Source organism: Ranitomeya imitator, chromosome 10, assembly GCF_032444005.1.
Source record: "Ranitomeya imitator isolate aRanImi1 chromosome 10, aRanImi1.pri, whole genome shotgun sequence".
In the NCBI taxonomy this organism is placed as follows: domain Eukaryota; kingdom Metazoa; phylum Chordata; class Amphibia; order Anura; family Dendrobatidae; genus Ranitomeya; species Ranitomeya imitator.
In genome coordinates, this window is record NC_091291.1 from 77,947,069 (window position 1) to 77,973,327 (window position 26,259).

Here is a 26,259-nt window from a genome sequence, read left to right on the forward strand (position 1 = left end):
GAAAAAAAATGTGTGCTCTGGATTGCCTTTAAATATAAAACACAGGATAATATGGAAAAACAAAATATTCCTGGGCACCGATACCTGTGGCTATGTATATACGGTCAATATCTGTAATAGGCAGAAGCAAGAAAAAACAAAATCCAGCTCACCATACCGACATTCCCAAGAGCTCGGAGCACGGAACCGCTGTGTCAGGGCGTAGACGAACAGGAAAGAGAAGGAGATCCAGCTCAACGAAATAGTGAAAAATCCATAGTTTATTTCACTTAAAATATAGTGAAAGGACAAAACATCAGCATACAAAAAAATATTATAAAACCAAGGTCAACGCGTTTCCGGTGACTAAGCACCCTTAATCATGATCAGGCAGAAGCAGCAAACCGTAATGGAATGGCCCCTCTTGCTGCATGCAATGAAGTATGCCACATACAATGCCAGCCTACCTAGTACTGATATCAATAGACCCACATACACTGCCTGCATTCCTAGCACTGATATACACTGCTCAAAAAAATAAAGGGAACACTAAAATCCCACATTCTAGATATCACTGAATGAAATATTCCAGTTGTAAACCTTTATTCATTACATAGTGGAATGTGTTGAGAGCAATAAAACCTAAAAATGATCAACGTAAATCACAACTAATATCTCACGGAGGCCTGGAGTTGGAATGATGCTCAATATTAAAGTGGAAAATTAAGTTACAGGCTGATCCAACTTCAGTGGAAATGCCTCAAGACAAGGAAATGATGCTCTGTAGTGTGTGTGGCCTCCACGTGCCTGTATGATCTCCCTACAACAACTGGGCATGCTCCTGATGAGGCGGCAGATGGTCTCCTGAGGGATCTCCTCCCAGACCTGGACTAAAGCATTCGCCAACTCCTGGACAGTCTGTGGTACAACATGACATTGGTGGATGGTGCAAGACATGATGTCCCAGATGTGTTCAATCGGATTCAGGTCAGGAGAACGGGCGGGGCAATCCATAGCTTCAATGCCTTTATCTTGCAGGAACTGCTGACATACTCCAGCCATGAGGTCTGGCATTGTCGTGCATTAGGAGGAACCAGGGACAACCGCCCCAGCATATGGTCTCGCAAGGGGTCTGAGGATCTCATCTCGGCACCCAATGGCTGTCAGGCTACCTCTGGCAAGCACATGGAGGGCTGTGTGGCCCTCCAAAGAAATGCCACCCCACACCATTACTGACCCACTGCCAAACCGGTCATGCAGGAGGATGTTGCAGGCAGATCATTCTCCACGGCGTTTCCAGACTCTGTCACATGTGCTCAGTGTGAACCTGCTTTCATCTGTGTAGAGCACAGGGTGCCAGTGGCAAATTTGCCAATCTTGGTGTTCTGTGGCAAATGCCAAGTATCCTGCATGGTGTTGGGCTGTGAGCACAACCTCTATCTGTGGACGTCGGGCACTCAGACCATCCTCATGGAGTCGGTTTCTGTTTGTGCAGACACATGCACATTTGTGGCCTGTTGGAGGTAATTTTTCAGGGCACTGGCAGTGCTCCTTCTGTTCCTCCTTGCACAAAGGCTGAGGTACTTGTCCTGCTTTTGGGTTGTTGCCCTCCTACGACCCCCTCCACGTCTCCTGGTGTACTGACCTGTCTCCTGGTAGCACCTCCAGACTCTGGACACTACGCTGACAAAAACAGCAAACCTTCTTGCCACAGCTCACAATTGATGTGCCATCCTGGATGAGCTGCACTACCTGAGCCACTTGTGTGGGTTGTAGAGTCCGTTTCATGCTACCACGAGTGTGAAAGCACAACCAACATTCAAAAGTGGCCAAAACATCAGCCAGAAACTGGTACTGGTACTGAGATGTGGTCTGTGGTCCCCACCTGCATAACCACTCCTCTATTTAGTGTGTCTTGATAATTGCCAATAATTTCCATCTGTTCTCTATTCTATTTGCACAACAGCATGTGAAATTGATTGTCAAACAGTGTTGCTTCCTAAGTGGACAGTTTGATTTCACAGAAGTTTGATTTACTTGGAGTTATATTTTATTGTTTAAGTGTTACCATTATTTTTTGAGCAGTGTATATACTGTACACCCCATAATTGGGGTGTGTGGCAGACAATCCCTGCATGTTGATTGGCGCTCAAGAGTGCCAATACATGCAGGGCGGTGACCCAAACCCCCGCCGAACAATCCCAGAAATGCTCAGTGCTCGCTGAGCAGCGTGAGCCCTGAGCATTACCGAGCATTGTCGTTCATCACTAGTAAAACCATTTCCAACATTGTGTGCATGATAAAAGCCTCTTCCCATGTGTGAATTCTCTGCTGTTTATTTAAAGTTAATTTCTGTGTAAAACATTTCCTACATTAAGAACATGAAAAAGGCTTCTTCCTTGTGTGAATTCTCTGGTGCTTAACAAAATCTGATTTCTGGTTAAAACATTTCCCACATTCTAAACATGAAAATGGCATCTCTCCTGTATGAGTTCTCTGGTGCATAACAAAAGATGATTTACGGTTAAAACATTTTCCACAGTCTGAACATGAAAAAGGCTTCTCCCCTGTGTGAATTCTTTGGTGCATAAGAAGATTACATTTCTGGCTAAAACATTTCTCACATTCTGAACATAAAAAAGGCTTCTCCCCTGTGTGAGTTCGCAGATGTGTAACGAGAGTTGATTTCTCTGTAAAACATTTCCCACATTCTGAACAGGAAAATGGCTTCTCCTTCTCCCCTGTGTGAGATTTTTGGTGTTTAAGAAGATCCCATTTATGTTTAAAATATTTTCTACATTCTGAACATGAAAACGGATTCTCCCCTGTGTGAGTTCTTAGGTGTCTAACAAAATCTGATTTCTGTGTAAAACATTTCCCACATTCTGAGCAGGAAAAAGGCTTCTCACCTGTGTGAGTTCTCTGGTGTCTAACAAAATCTGATTTCTCTGTAAAACATTTCCCACATTCTGAACAGGAAAAAGGCTTCTCACCTGTGTGAATTCTCTGGTGCCTAACAAAATTTGATTTATTGTTAAAGCATTTTCCACATTCTGGACATGAAAATCTATTCTCTGCTGTGTGAATTTTTTTATGTTTAAGAAAAGACATATTGAGGGGAAAACTATTTTTGTATTCTGAACATGAAAATGTCTTCTTTGCTTTAGGAGCAGTTTGTTTTTTAATGCTTATTTTGTGTCCTTGATTTTCCTTAGTAGTTGGTAATGAATCAGAAGACAGGAACTGCTTCAAAGGTTCAGATGACAGATCTTTGCTGTGAAGGAGTGATGGTATATCAGGAGTAATGGCATTCACTTCAATTATATCCTGTAGGCTCTCAAGATCATCTGATTTAAAAATTGAAGATGTCGGCTGTCCCTCTGATCTCCTGGTAAAGTAATCTGCTAACAATAAAACCAATTATTATTTTTGAATAAAATATCCTTGATTTTTATATTTTTGAACATTTCTACTTAAACTGTCCTTAAAAATGTCAAGTTATGTAAAAATATCGAATTATTAACCAAGACAGTGACACTTAAAAGTCTAATTGAAAACCTCATTGGATGAAACAGTAGAGCTGGTGTTCAACTACTTGTTTATTCTGCGTCTCAAATATGGAATAAAAAGCCACCAAATGATGTTATGTAGGTGAAAATAATACCAATAAATACTTCTACTCATCTCACAAAAAACAAGTCCCCATTCAGGTCCATAATCCGTAAGTGGAAAAACAGATTTTTCCACATTATTAGAGGATCAAACGCTCTTGAAATGCAATATGGCTTCCATAAACCAATCCAGCAATATCCATCTCCCAAATTCAAACCTCCAACTCACTTCTGAGCCTTGTCCAATTTTCACTCTCCAACATCCACTGAGTTCTCTTTGCGGAAAGTGGCTCTGGAGTCAAAATAGCCACTACTCCTACATATTAACCCCTTTACCCCCAAGGGTGGTTTGCAGGTTAATGACCGGGCCAATTTTTACAATTCTGACCACCCTTTATGAGGTAATAACTCTGGAACGCTTCAGTGGATCCCGAAGATTCTGACAATGCTTTCTTGAGACATATTGTGCTTCATGATAGTGGTAACATTTCTTTGATACGACTTTTGTTTATTTGTGAAAAAAACTGAAATTTGGCTAAGATTTTGATAATTTCACAATTTCCAACTTTGAATTTTCATTCCCTTAAATCGCAGCTATACGTCACATAAGAAATACTTAATAAGTAACATTTCCCAAATGTCAACTTTACAGCAGCACAATTTTGGAACCAACATTTTTCTTTTGTGAAATTATAAGGGTTAAAAGTTAAAAAGCGATGTCTCATTTTTAAAACCCCATTTTTTTTTAGGGACCACATCTTATTTGAAGTCACTTGGTGGGGTCTATATGATAAAAAAATATCCAAAAGTGACACCATTCTAAAAACTGGACCCCCCAAGGTGCTGAAAACCTCATTCAAGGAGTTTAACCCTTCAGGTGCTTCACATGAATTTTTGGAATGTTTTAAAAAAAAATGAACACTTAACTTTTCTTTACAAAAAATTATTTCAGATCCAATTTTTTTAATTTTACCAAGGGTAACAGGAGAAATTGGACCCCAAAAGTTGTTGTGCAATTTGTCCTTAGTACGCCATATGTGCGAGTAAACCACTGTTTGGGAGCATGGAAGAGCTCGGAAGGGAAGGAGCGCCATTTGACTTTTCAACGCAAAATTGGCTGGAATTGAGATTGAACGCCATGTCGTGTTTGGAGAGCCCCTGATGTGCCTAAACAGTGGAAACTCCACAGAAGTGAAAACATTTTGGAAACTAGACCCCCAAGGAACTTATCTAGATGTGTGGTGAGCACTTTGAACCCCCAGGTGCTTTGCAGAAGTTTATAAGGTAGAGTCGTAAAAATAAAAAAGGGTAACAGGAGAAATTGGACCCAAAAGTTGTTGTGCAATTTCTCTTGAGTACGCCAATACCCCATATGTAGGGGAATACTACTTTTGAGGCACAGTGCGAAGCTCAGAAGGGAAGAGGCGCCCCTGAGGTGCCAGAACAACAGAAACCCCCTATATGTGAACTCATTTTACAAACTACACTCCCAAATGAATTAATCTAAGGGTGCAGTGATCATATTAACACCACATGTGCCTCACAGAATTTTATACCACTGAACAGGAAGAAGAAAGAATAAATTACATTTTTACCACTAAAATGTTTTTGGCCCCAAGTTTTTAATTTTTCTAAGGGCACTGCGCAAAGCTTAGAAGGCAAGGAGCAACAGATTTTACTGTTATGGTTTGCAGGTGCCATGACCCACTGGGAGAGCCCATGAGGTGCCAGAACAGCAGTAAGTGACCCCATTTTATAAACTACACCTCTCAATGAGTTCATCTAGAAGTGCAGTGATCATATTGACATCATGGGTGTCACAGAATTTTATACCATTGGGCAGTGACGACAAAATAAATACATTTTTGCCACCAAAATGTTGTTTTAGCCAAAGATGTTATATTTTCACACAATAAGTGGCTAAAAATAGTACCAAAATTTGTCCCACAATTTCTACTGAACGTGGCAATATATGGCATATGTGGCTATACAGTACTACTTAGCCATACGGAGAGACTCTGGAGGAACGGACACTGGCGAAGGGGAAGAAGCATTACAGTAAGCGCTGTTTCCCGCTGCCGGGTGCTGAACACGGCTCTCATCATTCTTCCCTACTCTGCCGGCGGTCGGCGTGAGCAGGGGAGAATGATGAGTTACATTTAAAGTGAATCTGTCACCTAATTTTTTGCATATAAGCTGCGTCCACAGCCATTAGGGGCTTATCTACAATTCTAATTTGTTTTAATTAACTTTCAGGTTACATCTGGGGCTTATCTACCGCATTATAGAATGCTGTTGATAAGCACCTAATGGAGGTGGCCGCAGCTTATATGCGAAAAATGAGGTGACAAATTCCCTTTTAAGTGATAAAAGAGATAGCAGGCGGCGGCTGCAAAGCATGTTTGAAAAAGACCAGGGTACTGGTCGAAACATCGCATATCCATGACTCAATAAAGTTTGAGATTACGACACCCGACTGGAGCGCTGTTCATCTTCTCTTGGACTATTTGGTATATCCAGGCTGGTTCCCTGGACAAAGAACGAGAGCCCCCTGAGTGAGTGCTGTCAGCCCTACTTTTTTTCTACTATAGGGACTATTACTCCCATCAGCCTACCCCTGCTGCTGCTAATAACCGTGACAGCGGGAGAGAATGATGGGGGTATTCTTAAGGCTACTTTCACACTAGCATCGTACGACACACGTCGCAATGCGTCGTTTTGGTGAAAAAATGCATCCTGCAAAGTTGGCTGCAGGATGCGTTTTTTCCCCATAGACTAACATTAGCGACGCATTGCCACACGTCACAACCGTCGTGAGACGGTTGCGTCGTGTTGTGGCGGACCGTCGGAACAAAAAAAGTTACATGTAACTTTTTTTGTGCGTTGTGTCCGCCATTTCCGACCGACTGTGCCGGAACTCCGCCCCCTCCTCCCCGCAACTCACAATGGGGCAGCGGATATGTTGTAATAATGCATCCGCTGCCCCCATTGTGCTGCGTTGTCACAGGATGCGTCGGTACGTTGGCCCGACGCACTGTGACGGGCCGACGCTAGTGTGAAAGTAGCCTAAGCCGCCGCCTGTGCTATAAATAAATGAAAAAAAAACGGTGTTGGTTCCCCTGCATTTTCTATAACCAGCCAGGCAAACCTCACAGCTGGGGCCTGCAACCCTCAGATGTCAGCTTCAGCGAGGTTAGTTATCAAGAATAGATGGGTCCCCATGCTGTTTTTTTTTTAATTACCGTATATACTCGAGTATAAGCCGAGATTTTCAGCCCAAATTTTTGGGCTGAAAGTGCCCCTCTCGGCTTATACTCGAGTCACGGTAGCGGTGGGGTCGGCGGGTGAGGGGGAGAGGGCACTGAGGTATACTTACCTAGTCCCAGCGATCCTGACGCTCCCCCTGCCGTCCCACGGTCTTCTGTGCTGCAGCTTCTTCCCCTCTTCAGCGGTCACGTGGGACCGCTCATTAGAGAAATGAATAGGCGGCTCCACCTCCCATGGGGGTGGAGCCGCCTATTCATTTCTCTAATCAGCGGTAACGGTGACCGCTGACAGGAAGAGCTGCAGCACAGAAGACCGTGTGACAGGCAGGGAGCGCCAGGATCGCTGGGACTAGGTAAGTATGTCATACTTACCTGTCGCCATTCCAGCCGCCGGGCGCCGCTCCATCTTCCCAGCGTCTATCTCCGCTCTGACTGTGCAGGTCAGAGGCCGCGATGACGCGTATAGTGTGCGCGGCGCCCTCTGCCTGATCAGTCAGAGCGGAGAGAGACGCCGGGACCGGACGCCGGAACGAGACGCCGGGAGCTGCAATCAAGAGAGGTGAGTATGGCTTTTTTTTTTTATTGCAGCAGCGGCACAGATTTATGTGGAGCATCTATAGGGAAATATGAACGGTGCAGAGCACTGTATGGGGCAGTATGAACGGTGCAGAGCACTATATGAGGCAGTATGAACGGTGCAGAGCACTATATGGGGCAGTATGAACGGTGCAGAGCACTGTATGGGGCAGTATGAACGGTGCAGAGCACTGTATGGGGCAGTATGAACGGTGCAGAGCACTGTATGGGGCAGTATGAACGGTGCAGAGCACTATATGGGGCAGTATGAAAGGTGCAGAGCACTGTATGGGGCAGTATGAACGGTGCAGAGCACTATATGGCACAGATATGGGGCAATATGAACGGTGCAGAGCACTATATGGCACAGATATGGGGCAATATGAACGGTGCAGAGCATATATGGGGCACAGATATGGGGCAATATGAACGGTGCAGAGCATATAGGGCACAGATATGGGGCAATATGAACGGTGCAGAGCATATAGGGCACAGATATGGGGCAATATGAACGGTGCAGAGCATATAGGGCACAGATATGGGGCAATATGAACGGTGCAGAGCATATAGGGCACAGATATGGGGCAATATGAACGGTGCAGAGCATATAGGGCACAGATATGGGGCAGTATGAACGGTGCAGAGCACTATATGGGGCACAGATATGGGGCAATATGAACGGTGCAGAGCACTATATGGCACAGATATGGGGCAATATGAATGGTGCAGAGCATATATTGGGCAATATGAACGGTGCAGAGCATATAGGGCACAGATATGGGGCAATATGAACGGTGCAGAGCATATAGGGCACAGATATGGGGCAATATGAACGGTGCAGAGCATATAGGGCACAGATATGGGGCAATATGAACGGTGCAGAGCACTATATGGGGCACAGATATGGGGCAATATGAACGGTGCAGAGCACTATATGGCACAGATATGGGGCAATATGAACGGTGCAGAGCATATATGGGTGTTGTGAATTCTGTGGCCAAGCTCCCTCCTGTGGTCGTGAGTGGTACTGCGGCTGGTTCTGTCTATAAGCTTCCTTTGGTGGGTGAGAGTGGTACTGCGGCTTCTGAGTTTCCTTCCTCAGGTGATGAGGTTAAGTCGTTAGGTGCTGCTCTATTTAACTCCACCTGGTGCTTTGATCCTGGCCTCCAGTCAATGTTCTAGTATTGGTCTTGCTTCCTCCTGGATCGTTCCTGTGGCCTCTCTATCCAGCATAAGCTAAGTTCTGCTTGTGTTATTTTTGTTTGCTATATTTTCTGTCCAGCTTGCTATATTGGTTTTTTCTTGCTTGCTGGAAGCTCTGAGACGCAGAGGGAGCACCTCCGTACCGTTAGTCGGTGCGGAGGGTCTTTTTGCCCCTCTGCGTGGTTGTTTGTAGGTTTTTGTGTTGATCGCAAAGCTATCTTTCCTATCCTCGGTCTATTCAGTAAGTCGGGCCTCACTTTGCTAAATCTATTTCATCTCTGTGTTTGTATTTCATCTTTACTCACAGTCATTATATGTGGGGGGCTGCCTTTTCCTTTGGGGAATTTCTCTGAGGCAAGGTAGGCTATTTTTTCTATCTTCAGGGCTAGTTAGTTTCTCAGGCTGTGCTGAGTTGCATAGGGAGCGTTAGGCGCAATCCACGGCTACCTCTAGTGTGGTGTGTTAGGATTAGGGATTGCGGTCAGCAGAGTTTCCACGTCTCAGAGCTTGTCCTATGTTGTTGGTAAATGTCAGGTCACCTTGTGTGCTCTGAACTTCAAGGTCCACTGTGGTTCTGAATTACCTGTTCATAACATATGGGGCACAGATATGGGGCAATATGAACGGTGCAGAGCATATAGGGCACAGATATGGGGCAATATGAACGGTGCAGAGCATATAGGGCACAGATATGGGACAATATGAACGGTGCAGAGCATATAGGGCACAGCTATGGGGCAATATGAACGGTGCAGAGCACTATATGGGGCACAGATATGGGGCAATATGAACGGTGCAGAGCACTATATGGCACAGCTATGGGGCAATATGAACGGTGCAGAGCACTATATGGGGCACAGCTATGGGGAAATATGAACGGTGCAGAGCACTATATGGCACAGCTATGGGGAAATATGAACGGTGCAGAGCACTATATGGGGCACAGCTATGGGGAAATAATGATCTATTTTTATTTTTGAAATTCACCGGTAAATGCTGCATTTCCACCCTAGGCTTATACTCGAGTCAATAAGTTTTCCCAGTTTTTTTGTGGCATAATTAGGGGGGTCGGCTTATACTCCGGTCGGCTTATACTCGAGTATATACGGTATTTACATAAATAATTTAAAAAAATGGCATGGGGTCCCCCCAATTTTTGACAACCAGCCTTGCTAAAGCTCACTGCTGGGGCTAGTATTCTCAAGCTGTTAAGGGGCCATTAATATTGACCCCCCAACCTAAAAATATCATCCCGCAGCTGCCCAGAAAAGGCACATCTATTAGATGCACCAATTCTGGCGCTTTGCCCGGCTCTTCCCACTTGCCCTGTAGCTGTGGCAAGTGGGGACACATTTTTTGGGGCGTTGATATCACTTTTGTATTGTCAGGTGACGTCAAGCCCACGATTTAGTAATGGGAAGATGTCTATAAGACATCTATCCATTACTAATCCTATAGTTACATGGTAAATAAAGACACAGCCAGAATGTAGTCCTTTATTAGAAATAAAACAAAACACAGTGACCGAGCACTCAGCCTCTTAGCCACAGGTGTTTTAATCGCAACAGGTCCATAACCCCTCCACAGAGAGAGAGAATTTTAGTCTAAGAAGAGGTTTCACAGCCAGTACAGGCTGCTGAAGCACAGCGCTGGAGGACAGACAGCGTTAGGTAAGTATCTAGTGTTTGTTTTTTTTTACTTTTAGCATGGTATCCAGGGTAAACATCGGGTTACTAAGCGCAGCCCTGTGCTTAGTTACCCGATGTTTACCCTGGTTACCAGTGAAGACATCGCTGGATCGGTGTCACACACGCCGATCCAGCGATGTCAGCGGGAAGTCCAGCGACGAAATAAAGTTCTGGACTTTGTTCAGTGACCAACGATCTCCCAGCAGGGGCCTGATCGTTGGTCGCTGTCACACATAACGATTTCATTAACGATATCGTTGCTACGTCACAAATAGCAACGATATCGTTAACAATATCGTTATGTGTGAAGGTACCTTAACTCAATAAGGAAATGTTCCCTCTCTAGCTGCAGCTGACCCCTCCTACATTAACTAGTAATACGTACACTGATCCACAACCATGCTAACCTAGGTGTACCAAAATTCCCCCATCTAGTGGCCTAAATTCAGTACTACGCTTTCCCTTTTTAACAGGCATAGCATATCTATATACATAATTGTCTAAGGGGTACTTCCGTCTGTCTGTCTGTCCTTCTGTCACGGTTATTCGTTTGCTGATTGGTCTCGGCAGCTGCCTGTCATGGCTGCCGTGACCAATCAGTGATGGCCACAGTCCGATTAGTCCCTCCCCTACTCCCCTGCACTCACTGCCCGGCGCCCGCTCTGTAATCCCCTCCACTCACCGCTCACACAGGGTTAATGGTAGCGGTAATGGCCCGCGGTGTAACGCACTCCGTTACCGCTGCTATTAACCCTGTGTGTCCCCAACTATTTACTATTGATGCTGTCTATGCAGCATCAATAGTAAAAATATGTCATGTTAAAAGTAATTTAAAAAAACAAAAAACCTGCTATACTCACCCTCCGCCACCTTTCTCGCTCCTCGCCATGCTCCCGGGACCGCTCCATTGCAAGCGGCAGCTTCCGGTCCCAGGGCTGGTGTGCGTTAAGGACCTGCCGTGACGTCACGGTCATGTGACCATGACGTCATCTGTTATGAACAGGTAATTCAGAACCACAATGGACCTTGAAGTTCAGAGCATACAAAGTGACCTGACATTTACCAAAAACATATGACGAGCTCTGAGACGTGGAAACTCTGCTGACCGCAATCCCTAATCCTATCACACCACACTAGAGTAAGCCGTGGATTGCGCCTAACGCTCCCTATGCAACTCGGCACAGCCTGAGAAACTAACTAGCCCTGAAGGTAGAAAAATAAGCCTACCTTGCCTCAGAGAAATTCCCCAAAGGAAAAGGCAGCCCCCCACATATAATGACTGTGAGTAAAGATGAAATACAAACACAGAGATGAAATAGATTTAGCAAAGTGAGGCCCGACTTACTGAATAGACCGAGGATAGGAAAGATAGCTTTGCGGTCAACACAAAAACCTACAAACAACCACGCAGAGTGGCAAAAAGACCCTCCGCACCGACTAACGGTATGGAGGTGCTCCCTCTGCGTCTCAGAGCTTCCAGCAAGAAAAACCAATATAGCAAGCTGGACAGAAAATATAGCAAACAAAAATAACATAAGCAGAACTTAGCTTATGCAGGATAGACAGGCCACAGGAACGATCCAGGAGGAAGCAAGACCAATACTAGAACATTGACTGGAGGCCAGGATCAAAGCACCAGGTGGAGTTAAATAGAGCAGCACCTAACGACTTAACCTCATCACCTGAGGAAGGAAACTCAGAAGCCGCAGTACCACTCTCATCCACCAAAGGAAGCTTATAGACAGAACCAGCCGCAGTACCACTCACGACCACAGGAGGGAGCTTGGCCACAGAATTCACAACAGTACCCCCCCTTGAGGAGGGGTCACCGAACCCTCACCAGAGCCCCCAGGCCGACCAGGATGAGCCACATGAAAGGCACGAACCAGATCGGCAGCATGGACATCAGAGGCAAAGACCCAGGAATTATCTTCCTGACCATAACCCTTCCACTTAACCAAATACTGGAGTTTCCGTCTCGAAACACGAGAATCCAAAATCTTCTCCACAATATACTCCAATTCCCCTTCAACCAAAACCGGAGCAGGAGGATCAATAGATGGAACCACAGGTGCCACGTATCTCCGCAACAATGACCTATGGAACACGTTATGGATGGAAAAAGAAGCTGGAAGAGTCAAACGAAAAGACACAGGATTAAGAACCTCAGAAATCCTATATGGACCAATGAAACGAGGCTTAAATTTAGGAGAGGAAACCTTCATAGGAATATAACGAGATGACAACCAAACCAAATCCCCAACACGAAGTCGGGGACCCACACAGCGCCTGCGGTTAGCGAAACGTTGAGCCTTCTCCTGGGACAAAGTCAAATTGTCCACTACATGAGTCCAAATCTGCTGCAACCTATCCACCACAGTATCCACACCAGGACAGTCCGAAGACTCAACCTGCCCTGAAGAGAAACGAGGGTGGAACCCAGAATTGCAGAAAAACGGCGAAACCAAAGTAGCCGAGCTGGCCCGATTATTAAGGGCGAACTCAGCCAAAGGCAAAAAGGACACCCAATCATCCTGATCAGCAGAAACAAAACATCTCAGATATGTTTCCAAGGTCTGATTGGTTCGTTCAGTCTGGCCATTTGTCTGAGGATGGAAAGCCGAGGAAAAAGACAAATCAATGCCCATCCTAGCACAACAAGCTCGCCAAAACCTCAAAACAAACTGGGAACCTCTGTCAGAAACGATGTTCTCTGGAATGCCATGTAAACGAACCACATGCTGGAAAAACAATGGCACCAAATCAGAGGAGGAAGGCAATTTAGACAAGGGCACCAAATGGACCATCTTAGAGAAGCGATCACAAACCACCCAAATGACCGACATTCATTGAGAGACGGGGAGATCCGAAATAAAATCCATAGAGATATGTATCCAATGCCTCTTCGGGAACGGCAAGGGCAAAAGCAACCCACTGGCACGAGAACAGCAGGGCTTAGCCCGAGCACAAATCCCACAGGACTGTACAAAAGAACGCACATTCCGCGACAGAGACGGCCACCAAAAGGATCTAGCCACCAAATCTCTGGTACCAAAGATTCCAGGATGACCAGCCAACACCGAACAATGAACCTCAGAGATAACTTTATTCGTCCACCTATCAGGGACAAACAGTTTCTCCGCTGGGCAACGGTCAGGTCTATTAGCCTGAAATTTTTGCAGCACCCGTCGCAAATCAGGGGAGATGGCAGACAAAATTACCCCCTCATTGAGAATACCCGCCGGCTCAGACAAACCCGGAGAATCGGGCACAAAACTCCTAGACAGGGCATCCGCCTTCACATTTTTAGAGCCCGGAAGGTACGAAACCACAAAGTCAAAATGGGAGAAAAACAGCGACCAACGAGCCTGTCTAGGATTCAACCGTTTGGCAGACTCGAGATAAGTCAAGTTTTTGTGATCAGTCAAGACCACCACGCGATGCTTAGCTCCTTCAAGCCAATGACGCCACTCCTCGAATGCCCACTTCATGGCTAGTAACTCTCGATTGCCAACATCATAATTTCGCTCAGCAGGCGAAAATTTCCTGGAAAAGAAGGCGCATGGTTTCATCACCGAGCAATCAGAACTTCTCTGCGACAAAACAGCCCCTGCTCCAATTTCAGAAGCATCAACCTCGACCTGGAACGGAAGCGAAACATCTGGTTGGCACAACACAGGGGCAGAAGAAAAACGACGCTTCAACTCCTGAAAAGCTTCCACAGCAGCAGAAGACCAATTGACCACATCAGCACCCTTCTTGGTTAAATCAGTCAACGGTTTAGCAATGCTAGAAAAATTAGCGATGAAGCGACGATAAAAATTAGCAAAGCCAAGGAACTTCTGCAGACTCTTCAGAGATGTAGGCTGAGTCCAATCATAAATGGCCTGAACTTTAACAGGGTCCATCTCGATAGTAGAAGGAGAAAAAATGAACCCCAAAAATGAAATCTTCTGAACACCAAAGAGACACTTTGACCCCTTCACAAACAAAGAATTAGCACGCAGGACCTGGAACACCATTCTGACCTGCTTCACATGAGACTCCCAATCATCCGAGAAGACCAAAATATCATCCAAGTATACAATCAGGAATTTATCCAGGTACTCTCGGAAGATGTCATGCATAAAGGACTGAAACACTGATGGAGCATTAGAAAGTCCGAATGGCATAACCAGGTACTCAAAATGGCCTTCGGGCGTATTAAATGCTGTTTTCCATTCATCGCCCCGTTTAATACGCACAAGATTATACGCACCACGAAGATCTATCTTGGTGAACCAACTAGCCCCCTTAATCCGAGCAAACAAATCAGACAGCAGCGGCAAGGGGTACTGAAATTTGACCGTAATTTTATTTAGAAGGCGGTAATCAATACAAGGTCTCAGCGAACCATCCTTCTTGGCCACAAAAAAGAACCCCGCTCCCAATGGCGACGATGACGGGCGAATATGACCCTTTTCCAAAGACTCCTTCACGTAACTCCACATAGCGGCGTGCTCAGGTACAGATAAATTAAACAGTCGACCCTTAGGAAACTTACTACCAGTAATCAAATCGATAGCACAATCACAATCCCTATGCGGAGGTAGGGCATTGGACTTGGGCTCATCGAATACATCCCGGTAATCAGACAAGAACTCTGGGACCTCAGAAGGGGTGGATGATGAGATAGACAGAAATGGAACATCACCATGTACCCCCTGACAACCCCAGCTGGACACAGACATTGATTTCCAATCTAATACTGGGTTATGGACTTGTAGCCATGGCAACCCCAACACGACCACATCATGCAGATTATGCAACACCAGAAAGCGAATATCCTCCTGGTGCGCAGGAGCCATGCACATGGTCAGCTGGGTCCAATACTGAGGCTTATTCTTGGCCAAAGGCGTAGCATCAATTCCTGTCAATGGAATAGGACACTGCAAGGGCTCCAAGACAAACCCACAGCGCCTAGCAAACTCCAAGTCCATCAAATTCAGGGCAGCGCCTGAATCCACAAATGCCATGACAGAATAGGAAGACAAAGAGCAGATCAAAGTAACGGACAAAAGAAATTTCGACTGTACCGTACCAATGGTGGCAGACCTAGCGAACCGCTTAGTGCGCTTAGGACAATCGGAGATAGCATGAGTGGAATCACCACAGTAGAAACACAGCCCATTCTGACGTCTGTGTTCTTGCCTTTCAGCTCTGGTTAAAGTCCTATCGCACTGCATAGGCTCAGGTTTATGCTCAGATAATACCGCCAAATGGTGCACAGATTTACGCTCGCGCAAGCGTCGACCGATCTGAATGGCCAAAGACATAGACTCATTCAGACCAGCAGGCATAGGAAATCCCACCATGACATCCTTAAGGGCTTCAGAGAGACCCTTTCTGAAAATAGCTGCCAGCGCACATTCATTCCATTGGGTGAGCACGGACCACTTTCTAAACTTCTGACAATAAATCTCTATCTCATCCTGACCCTGACACAGAGCCAGCAAATTTTTCTCTGCCTGATCCACTGAATTAGGTTCGTCGTACAGCAATCCGAGCGCCAGAAAAAACGCATCAATATTACATAATGCAGGATCTCCTGGCGCAAGGGAAAATGCCCAGTCTTGAGGGTCGCCACGTAATAAAGAAATAATAATTTTAACTTGTTGAACTGGGTCACCAGAGGAGTGGGGTTTCAAAGCAAGAAATAGTTTACAATTATTTTTAAAATTCAAAAACTTAGCTCTATCTCCAAAAAATAACTCAGGAATAGGAATTTTAGGTTCTAACATAGGATTCTGAACCACTAAATCTTGAATGTTCTGTACTCTTATAGTGAGACTAGCTATTGAACCCGTTCTACGCCCGGGTGGCGAGCATTTATATTGGTATATGGTCTCCATCATGTGCTGCTGCCATCCTGCGCCCGTTCTGTCATGTGCTGCTGCCATCCTGCGCCCGTTCTGTCATGTGCTGCTGCCATCCTGCGCCCGTTCTGTCATGCGCTGCTGCCATCCTGCACCCGTTCTGTCATGTGCTGCTCCCATCCTGCTGCCATCCTGCGCCCGTTATGTCATGCGCTGCTGCCATCCTGCGCCCGTTCTGTCATGTGCTGCTGCCATCCTCCGCCCGTTCTGTCATGTGCTGCTGCCATCCTGCGCCCGTTCTGTCATGTGCTGCTGCCATCCTGCGCCCGTTATGTCATGCGCTGCTGCCATCCTGCTGCCATCCTGCGCCCGTTATGTCATGTGCTGCTGCCATCCTGCGCCCGTTCTGTCATGTGCTGCTGCCATCCTGCGCCCGTTCTGTCATGTGCTGCTGCCATCCTGCGCCCGTTCTGTCATGTGCTGCTGCCATCCGGGAGTACGGGGAGATGCCGCCGAGAGCAGGGGGTCGGGAGAATGCGTGTCTTCAATAAAATGGCGCCGGAAAGCGCGTACTGCGCAGGCGCCGATTCCGGCACCAGGAGAAGCAAGACAATGGCGCCGGAACTGGCGTAAGTAACAAATTGCTGTGCCATGAGGCTGTGGCACTTCATGCCACAGCCATTTGTTACTTACGGCATTTCCGCCGCCATTCTCTTTCTCCTCCGGGTGCCGGAATCGGCGCCTGCGCAGTACGCGCTTTCCGGCAGTGTCTTCAATAAAATGGTGCCGGAAAGCGCGTACTGCGCAGGCGCCGATTCCTGCTGCCGGAATCGGCGCCTGCGCAGTCCGCGCTTTCCGGCGCCATTTTCTTGAAGACACACCTGCAGTGGAGCCGGACGATAGGTGGGTATGGTATTTTTTTTTTTTTTATATGGCAGCAGCATACGGGGGCATATAATACAATAGTGGCGCAGGATGGGAGCAGCACATAACAGAACGGGCGCAGGATGGCAGCAGCACATGACAGAACGGGCGCAGGATGGCAGCAGCACATGACAGAATGGGCGCAGGATGGCAGCAGCACATGACAGAACGGTCGCAGGATGGCAGCAGCACATGACATTACGGGCGCAGGATGGCAGCAGCACATGACAGAACGGGCGCAGGATGGCAGCAGCGCATGACATAACGGGCGCAGGATGGCAGCAGGATGGCAGCAGCACATGACAAAACGGGCGCAGGATGGCAGCAGCGCATGACAGAACGGGCGCAGGATGGCAGCAGCACATGACAGAACGGGCGCAGGATGGCAGCAGCACATGACAGAACGGGCGCAGGATGGCAGCAGCACATGACAGAACGAGCGCAGGATGGCTGCAGCACATGACATTACGGGCGCAGGATGGCAGCAGCACATGACAGAACGGGCGCAGGATGGCAGCAGCGCATGACATAACGGGCGCAGGATGGCAGCAGCACATGACAGAACGGGCGCAGGATGGCAGCAGCGCATGACATAACGGGCGCAGGATGGCAGCAGGATGGGAGCAGCACATGACAGAACGGGCGCAGGATGGCAGCAGCGCATGACATAACGGGCGCAGGATGGCAGCAGGATGGGAGCAGCACATGACAGAACGGGCGCAGGATGGCAGCAGCACATGACAGAACGGGCGCAGGATGGCAGCAGCGCATGACATAACGGGCGCAGGATGGCAGCAGGATGGCAGCAGCACATGACAAAACGGGCGCAGGATGGCAGCAGGATGGGAGCAGCACATGACAGAACGGGCGCAGGATGGCAGCAGCACATGACAGAACGGGCGCAGGATGGCAGCAGCGCATGACATAACGGGCGCAGGATGGCAGCAGGATGGCAGCAGCACATGACAAAACGGGCGCAGGATGGCAGCAGCGCATGACAGAACGGGCGCAGGATGGCAGCAGCACATGACAGAACGGGTGCAGGATGGCAGCAGCACATGACAGAACGGGCGCAGGATGGCAGCAGCACATGACAGAACGGGCGCAGGATGGCAGCAGCACATGACAGAACGGGCGCAGGATGGCAGCAGCACATGACAGAACGGGCGCAGGATGGCAGCAGCACATGACAGAACGAGCGCAGGATGGCTGCAGCACATGACATTACGGGCGCAGGATGGCAGCAGCACATGACAGAACGGGCGCAGGATGGCAGCAGCGCATGACATAACGGGCGCAGGATGGCAGCAGGATGGGAGCAGCACATGACAGAACGGGCGCAGGATGGCAGCTGCGCATGACAGAACGGGGGCGCAGGATGGGAGCAGCACATGACAGAACGGGCGCAGGATGGCAGCAGCACATGACAAAACGGGCGCAGGATGGCAGCAGCGCATGACAGAACGGGCGCAGGATGGCAGCAGCACATGACAGAACGGGCGCAGGATGGCAGCAGCACATGACAGAACGGGCGCAGGATGGCAGCAGCACATGACAGAACGGGCGCAGGATGGCAGCAGCACATGACAGAACGGGCGCAGGATGGCAGCAGCACATGACAGAACGGGCGCAGGATGGCAGCAGCACATGACAGAACGGGCGCAGGATGGCAGCAGCGCATGACATAACGGGCGCAGGATGGCAGCAGGATGGCAGCAGCACATGACAGAACGGGCGCAGGATGGCAGCAGCGCATGACATAACGGGCGCAGGATGGCAGCAGGATGGCAGCAGCACATGACAGAACGGGCGCAGGATGGCAGCAGCGCATGACATAACGGGCGCAGGATGGCAGCAGGATGGCAGCAGCACATGACAAAACGGGCGCAGGATGGCAGCAGGATGGGAGCAGCACATGACAGAACGGGCGCAGGATGGCAGCAGCACATGACAGCACATGTTCAGCAGCCAGCGCCGGCGAACAGCGCTTACTGTAACGCTTCTTCTCTGGCATCCGTCCGTGTGGTAATAATGCGGCACATAGTTGCCACACATGTGCCACGTATATTACAAACACGGACACTGATATTTCCGGTATTAGAAATATCAGGATGTGTGAAAGAGACCTTATAGCGGGTTTTTATGTTTGGCAGCTGTCACACACTAAAAGACGCTTTTTATTGCAAAAAATAGTTTTGCGTCTCCAAATTTGAGAGCTATAATTTTTCCATATTTTGGCCCACAGAGTCATGTGAGGTCTTGTTTTTTGCGGGACGAGTTTACGTTTTATTGCTACCATTTTCGGGCACGTGACATTTTTTGATCGCTTTCTATTCCGATTTTTGGGAGGCAGAATGAACAAAAACCAGCTATTCATGAATTTCTTTTGGGGAGGGAGTGGGGGGGGGGTTCATGTCGTTCTGTGTGTGGTAAAATTGTTAAGGCAGTTTTATTCTTCGGGTCAGTACGATTACAGCGATACCTCATTTATATAGTTTTTTTTTAGGTTTTAGCGCTTTTATACTATAAAAACTATTTTATGGAAAAAATAATTATTTTTTCATCACTTTATTCTGAGAGCTATAACTTTTTTATTTTTCCGCTGATGGAGCTGTATGGTGGCTTGTTTTCCTGGAAAAGATGACGTTTTCATCAGTACCATGCTTATTTACATCTGTCTTTTTGATTGCGTGTTACTCAACTGTTTGTTCGACATTATGATAAAGCGTTGTTTTTTGCCTTGCTTTTTTATGTTGCTCACTAAAGGGGTTAACTAGTATGACAGTTTTATAAGTCGGGTCATTGCGGACACAGCTATACCAAATATGTGTACTTTTATTGTTTTATATATTTTTTTTCATTCAAATATTTATTTAGAGATAGAATATATATTGATTTTTTATTATTTTTGATTTTTTTTTAAATATTTTTACAATTATTTAAAAAAAGTGTTTAACTTTTTCTAACTTTTGTACTTTGTCCCATCATGGGACAATCATTTTTTGCTGGCTGATCCCTTTTATAGCATGCAGATGAAGCAACGTCTGCATGCTATAGAAACTTATCAGCGCTGCACTGACAGAGAGACTTGCTAATCATGCACTGCGCATAATCACCGAGTTTCCTAGCTTTGATGACCCGGATGTCATCATGACGACATCAGGTCACCATGGCAACTATCAGGACCCTGCGTCACGCCTCGGGGTCTCCGATCCAAAGGCTGAGGGACTGTCAGCCCTCTGTCGGCTTCCGGAATGCTGCGATCGTGTTTGATCGCAGTATTTCGGGCGTTAAAGTGCCGGGAGCAGTCTGTGACCGTTCCTGGCACCTAGTGCTAGGTGTCGGCTGTCAGAATCAGCTGACACCCGGTGGCGATCGCTCACGCATCCCCCGTGAGCATGGGCGATGGCGAAATATTCCATCCACGGTCAGAGATGGCCCAGGTCATGTGGACAGAATATTATGTCCAATGTCAGAAAGGGGTTAATTCACTGAGGGTTATAATTTCCAAAATGCAGCCACTTTTCGTGGATTTCTACTGTTCTGGTCTTATGCATTTGTTATATTATGGCTTCTGCAAATGGTGTGTCCCATCTCCTCTGGGATCTGCTCCTGTGACGTCTGCTTCTGTCACCAGGAGTTGCCTTGTTCATTCTGCAGGTGGCGCTGACAATGGAGGAGGCATCAGAACCATAAGTTCTGGGTGGTGCAGGCTCTGTCCAGCCACTGAGATTAGGGAGCCTGGGACCTGTAGTACCATCCAGTCTGGCAGTATGGATGTGTGTTCTGTCCAGCTGAAGTAATCAGCTCCCTACTTCAGCCAAATGGAAAGCATCATACCCTACTAGAGCTTGAAGCATATTGCTGGAAGCTTCCAGATACAGCTTTGTTCTCCTCTGGTTCAGTCCCGTATGCTCAATGTATTTGTTTACTGTTCTGATCCTGGCCCGTTTACGGACTACTCTTGCGTCTTCTGATTCTTTATTTTCTCTGTCCTCCTAGTTCTGACCTGGCTATCTGATTATTCTTCTTCCCATCTCACACCACAGAACAGCAGGTAACACTGTTCTCCAAGCCTAGGGATCTCTAAGTCCAGATCCGTGTAAAGGGTTTACAGGGTGATGAGCACGGTAATCCCTACGATGTGTAAACCGGGGTAGATAGCGCTAAGCCTGTTCATGGTAGTCCTCTTTTGAGCTGCCAGGTGACCATGAACAGTGACCCCAATAGATTGCAGATCTTGCTGGAATAGTTTGCAGACACAAATAACAAAATGGGGCTCCTTTTCTTCTTAACCCTGCCATGTGCCCAGACAGTAGTGTACAACTGTATACAGTATATTGTCAGATTCAAGGGAAGTTTGAAAATAATTTGTAAGGTCCATCTGTTTCCTATTATCCTTTGTGAAGAATTCCAAAGTTATCGCCACACAAAGTGACACAGGTCAGATTTGAAGAATGGGCCCTGATTAGGTACACATAAAGTGGTTATCAGAGTATTTTGGGAACAAACTACTGTAGTCTAAAACTGTGAGTATAGATAATAACACCTACTGAAATGATCAAACTCAACAGAATTCTTCAGTAAAAAAAATGAGTAACTAATGATGAAACCTCTCTGGGGTAATTAGAGTATGGGGCACGGTGGCTCTTAGCAATGTAAACTGTCGTAAGGGCCAATATTTTCTGTCAGAGGAATTTCAAGAAGATATATAATATACATTTAAAGAGAACATTTTATAGTAGTGCAGAGCTAAGGTGTCTTAAGTTCAGATCTCATGCATTTGTTAGAGGTAATGGAGACCTTTATTTTTACAGACTCGCATAAGTGAGGAAGGACAATCCCACCACAATCAAACTATATACAGAATGAATTCATAAAAAAAAGACATAGAATAAAGAAATATGTTACATCCTCAACACCAACATATGTAAACTGCTTCTTACTATATTAGAATATCAAAAAGTTCATTTAAGTTCTTCAATACAAAAAGTGAAACTCGTATATTATATAAAGTCATTACAATCAGAGTGATCTATTTCAAGTGTTTATTTCTGCTAATGTTGATGATTATAGCTTACAGCCAATGACAACCCAAATGTCATTATCTCACTAAATTAGAATAATTAACAAAAAGAACCTGCAAGGGCTTACTAAGCTTTTTAAAAGGTCCTTTAGTCTGTTTCAGCAGTCTCCACAATCATGGGGAAGACTGCTGACTTGACAGATGTCCAGAAGGCAGTCACTGACACACTCCACAAGAAGGGTAAGCCACAAAAGGTCATTGCTAAAGAAGCTGGCTGTTCACAGAGTGCTGTATTCAAGCATATTAATGGAATGATGAACAGAAATAAAAGTGTGGTGGAAAAAGGTGCACAAGCTACCGGGATAACCACAGCCTTGAAAGTCTTAAGAAAAGGACATTTAAAAATTTGGGAGGGATTCACAAGAAGTGGACTGCTGCTGGAGTAATTGCTTCACGAGCCACCACACAGAGGTATCCAGGACATGGGCCTACAAGTATCGCATTCCTTGTGTCAAGCCATTCATGACCAAAAGACAATGCCAGAAGTGTCTTATCTGGGCCAATGAAAAAAAGAACTCGACTGTTGCTCAGTGATCCAATGTGTTGTTTTCAGATGAAAGTAAATGATGCATTTCATTTGGAAATCAAGGTCCCAGAATCTGAAGCAAGAGTGGAGAGGCCACATCCAAGCTGCTTGTGGAAACTTCACACTAGACCTCTGTAAGGAGGTTGCTGTCCCTGCTCCTTATCTGGAACCACTTAGTTAGACAGCTGGGTTGTCGGGTGGAAGACTTTCTGCTCTGGACACTAGGGACCATGTGACGGCTGCGGCAGGGAGGAAGGGACGGAGGTGTGGTCAGAAAAGTGTGGGAGACCAGAGCGCGCCAGAGAGAGGGGAGAGCTGCACAGAGAGAGGGCAGGCTGCAGCATCGCGCTCCCCATGACAGAGTGCTTCCCGTGAGGGCACTAAGGCTGGAGTGAGAGTGGGGACTTGGAAGCCTCCATAATCTGAGAAGACTCTTCCCCTGACAGTGACTCGAGTGCTGCCCTGGTGACCCCAGCCCTGGTGACCGCAGCCCTGGTGACCGCAGTGACAAGCAAAGATCCCTGAGTGTGATAAGTAACTGCCCAGTGTGTGTGTGACATTACTACAGAGAAGCTGCCAGGCTTACAGAGACTCCTGGGCAGTGACTGATAAGACTGTGCTACTTCCCGGTTTCAGTTTCACTTTGAGAAGAACAGGCTGAAGAGACTTAACCCCAGAGTTTCCAGGAAATAGAGAAGAGACTTATATTCCCTGGTCTCCGCAGTATCAATACAGAGACTGTGATGCTTGGTGAGAGACTTAACAGTGCGGAGCCCCTGATTCCTGGCTGTGCTGTAAAAGCTAATGACTGCATCTTGTGAGTACATGAAAGCGGACTCTGCTGGTGACTGTACCCACGCTGGAATTAGGACCCTCCAGTCAGGACCTCCCTGGACTGATAAGTCACAAGAACACTCGTTAACCCTTTTATTCTCGCTTAACTGTTTACTGTTTGATTTACCTCTCTTAGGCTACGTTCAGACTAGCGTTGCGCGCCGCTGCGTCGGCGACGCGACGCACACAAAAACGCGGCAAAACGCACGCAAAAACGCTGCTGTTTTTTGCCGAAAATCGGACGCAAGAAAAATGCAACTTGTTGCGTTTTCTTGGTCCGACGCTAGCGGCAAAAAAGACGCAAGTGTTGCAAAATGCAACACACAAAAACGCATGCGTCCCCCATGTTAAACATAGGGGCGCATGACGCGTGCGTCGCCGCCGCGTCGCCCGACGCTAAGGCGACGCACACTAGCAGAACGCTAGTGTGAACGTAGCCTTAACCCCCTGTTTACTCCCTGCGAGGAGATTCTTACTCCTGTTAATAAATTCCCCTCAACAGTTGGTCTGTCTGTTCCGTGGTGACATACGCAACCCTGCACTCTATTACACCTCAATCAGTGATGGTTTTGGTATCCATGTCATCTGCTGGTCTATATAAATCCACTGTGTTTTATCAAGACCAAAGTCAGAGCAGCTGTCTACCAGGAAATTTTAGAGCCAATAAAAAAGTATTTTTTAGCTCACCTGTCCATTCTGTGCATGGCTGCCAACCCAGGAAAATCCAATAAGTAGTAAAAAATCCAGCAGCATGAGGTTGCACTCCAATAAGCTTTATTCCAAAATCTTCATATAAAAGCATAGAAAACCAACAATAGAAAAAATGGCACAAATAGCAGGGGTCCTAGACACTGGTTTACGCGTTTCAGGGCCAAATATGCCTCTTAGGCATAACCATGACTTTTATATGAAGATTTTGGAATAAAGCTTATTGGAGTGCAACCTCTTGGTGCTGGATATTTTCCTACTTGTTAAATTTTAGAGTACTTATTGATTCCCTCTGCCAACATGCTTTTTGGAGATGGCAATATACTTCTCCGACAAGACTTGGCACCTGTCCACACTGCCAAAAGTACCAATACCTCGTTTATAAACAACAGTTTCACTGTGCTTGATTGGCCAGCAAACTCACCTGACCTTAACCTCATAGAGAATATATTGGATATTGTCAAGAGGAAGATGAGACACCAGACCCAACAATGCAGATGAGCTGAAGGCTGTTATCAAAGCAACCTGGGCTTCCATAACACCTCAGCAGTGCCACATGCAGTAATTGATGCAAAAGGAGCCCCGACCAAGTATTGAATGCATTTATTGAACATACATTTCAGTAGGCCAACATTTCAGATTTTAAAATAAATTTTCAAGGTGATGTTATAAAGTATTCTAATTTACTGAGATTACTTTGGGGTTTTCACTGTCTGTAAGCCATAATCATAAACATTAACAGAAATAAACACATGAAATAGATCACGATTTGTAATGACTCTATATGAGTTTCACTTTTTTGTATTGAAGAACTGAAATAAATTAACTTTTTGATGATATTCTAATTTAGCGATAAGCACCTATATGAGGGGAGAACGCTAAACCACCGTTGCACTCATTTATGGTGGATCATTGGAGCTACTATGAGTTCTGACCACAAGAGTAGAGAAAGTACAACCCCTGGCAAAAATTATGGAATCACCGGCCTTGGAGGATATTCATTCAGTTGTTTAATATTGTAGAAAAAAAGGAGATCACAAACATGGCACAAAACTAAAGTAATTCCAAATGGCAACTTTCTGGCTTTAAAAAACGCTAAAAGAAATCAAGAACAAAACATGTGGTAGTCAGTAATGGTTACTTTTTTAACCAAGCATAGGGGAAAAATTATGGAATCACTCAATTATGAGGAAAAAATTATGGAATCATGAAAAACAAACAAACAAAAAAAAAGCACTCCAACACATCACTAGTATTTTGTTGCAGCACCTCTGGCTTTTATAACAGCTTGCAGTCTCTGAGACATGGACTTAATGAGGGTCACACAGGACTCTTCACCAATCTGGCTCCAACTTTCTCTGATTGCTGTTGCCAGATCAGCTTTGCAGGTTGGAGCCTTGTCATGGAACATTTTCTTCAACTTCCACCAAAGATTTTCAATTGGACTGAGAACCGGACTATTTGCAGGCCATGACATTGACCTTATGTGTCTTTTTTCAAGGAATGTTTTCACAGTTTTTGCTCTATGGCAGGATGCATTATCATCTTGAAAAGTGATTTCATCATCTCCAAACATCCTTTCAATTGATGGGATAAGAAAAGTGTCCAAAATATCAACATAAACTTGTGCATTTATTGAAGATGTAATGACAGGTAAAGGCACTGGGGAGATGGCTGACATGCAGCCCCATATCATCAATGACTGTGGAAATTTGCATGTTCTCTTCAGGCAGTCATCTTTATAAATCTCATTGGAACGGCACCAAACAAAAGTTCCAGCATCACCACCTTGCCCAATGCAGATTCGTGATTCATCACTGAATATGGCTTTCATCCAGTCTTCCACAGTCCACGATTGCTTTTCCCTAGCCCATTGTAACCTTGTTTTCTTCTGTTTTGGTGTTAATGATGGCTTTCGTTTAGCTTTTCTGTATGTAAATCCCATTTCCTTTAGGCGGTTTCTTACTGTTCGGTCACAGACATTGACTTCAGTTTCCACCCAT

The 26,259-nt window shown here is 46.2% G+C and overlaps 1 pseudogene; it reads right to left on the reverse strand.

The window, feature by feature from the left end:
* Positions 1 to 264: 264 nt before the first annotated feature.
* The window catches only part of LOC138652206 (zinc finger protein 84-like), a 77,934-nt pseudogene continuing 51,939 nt past the window's right edge, over positions 265 to 26,259 (reverse strand).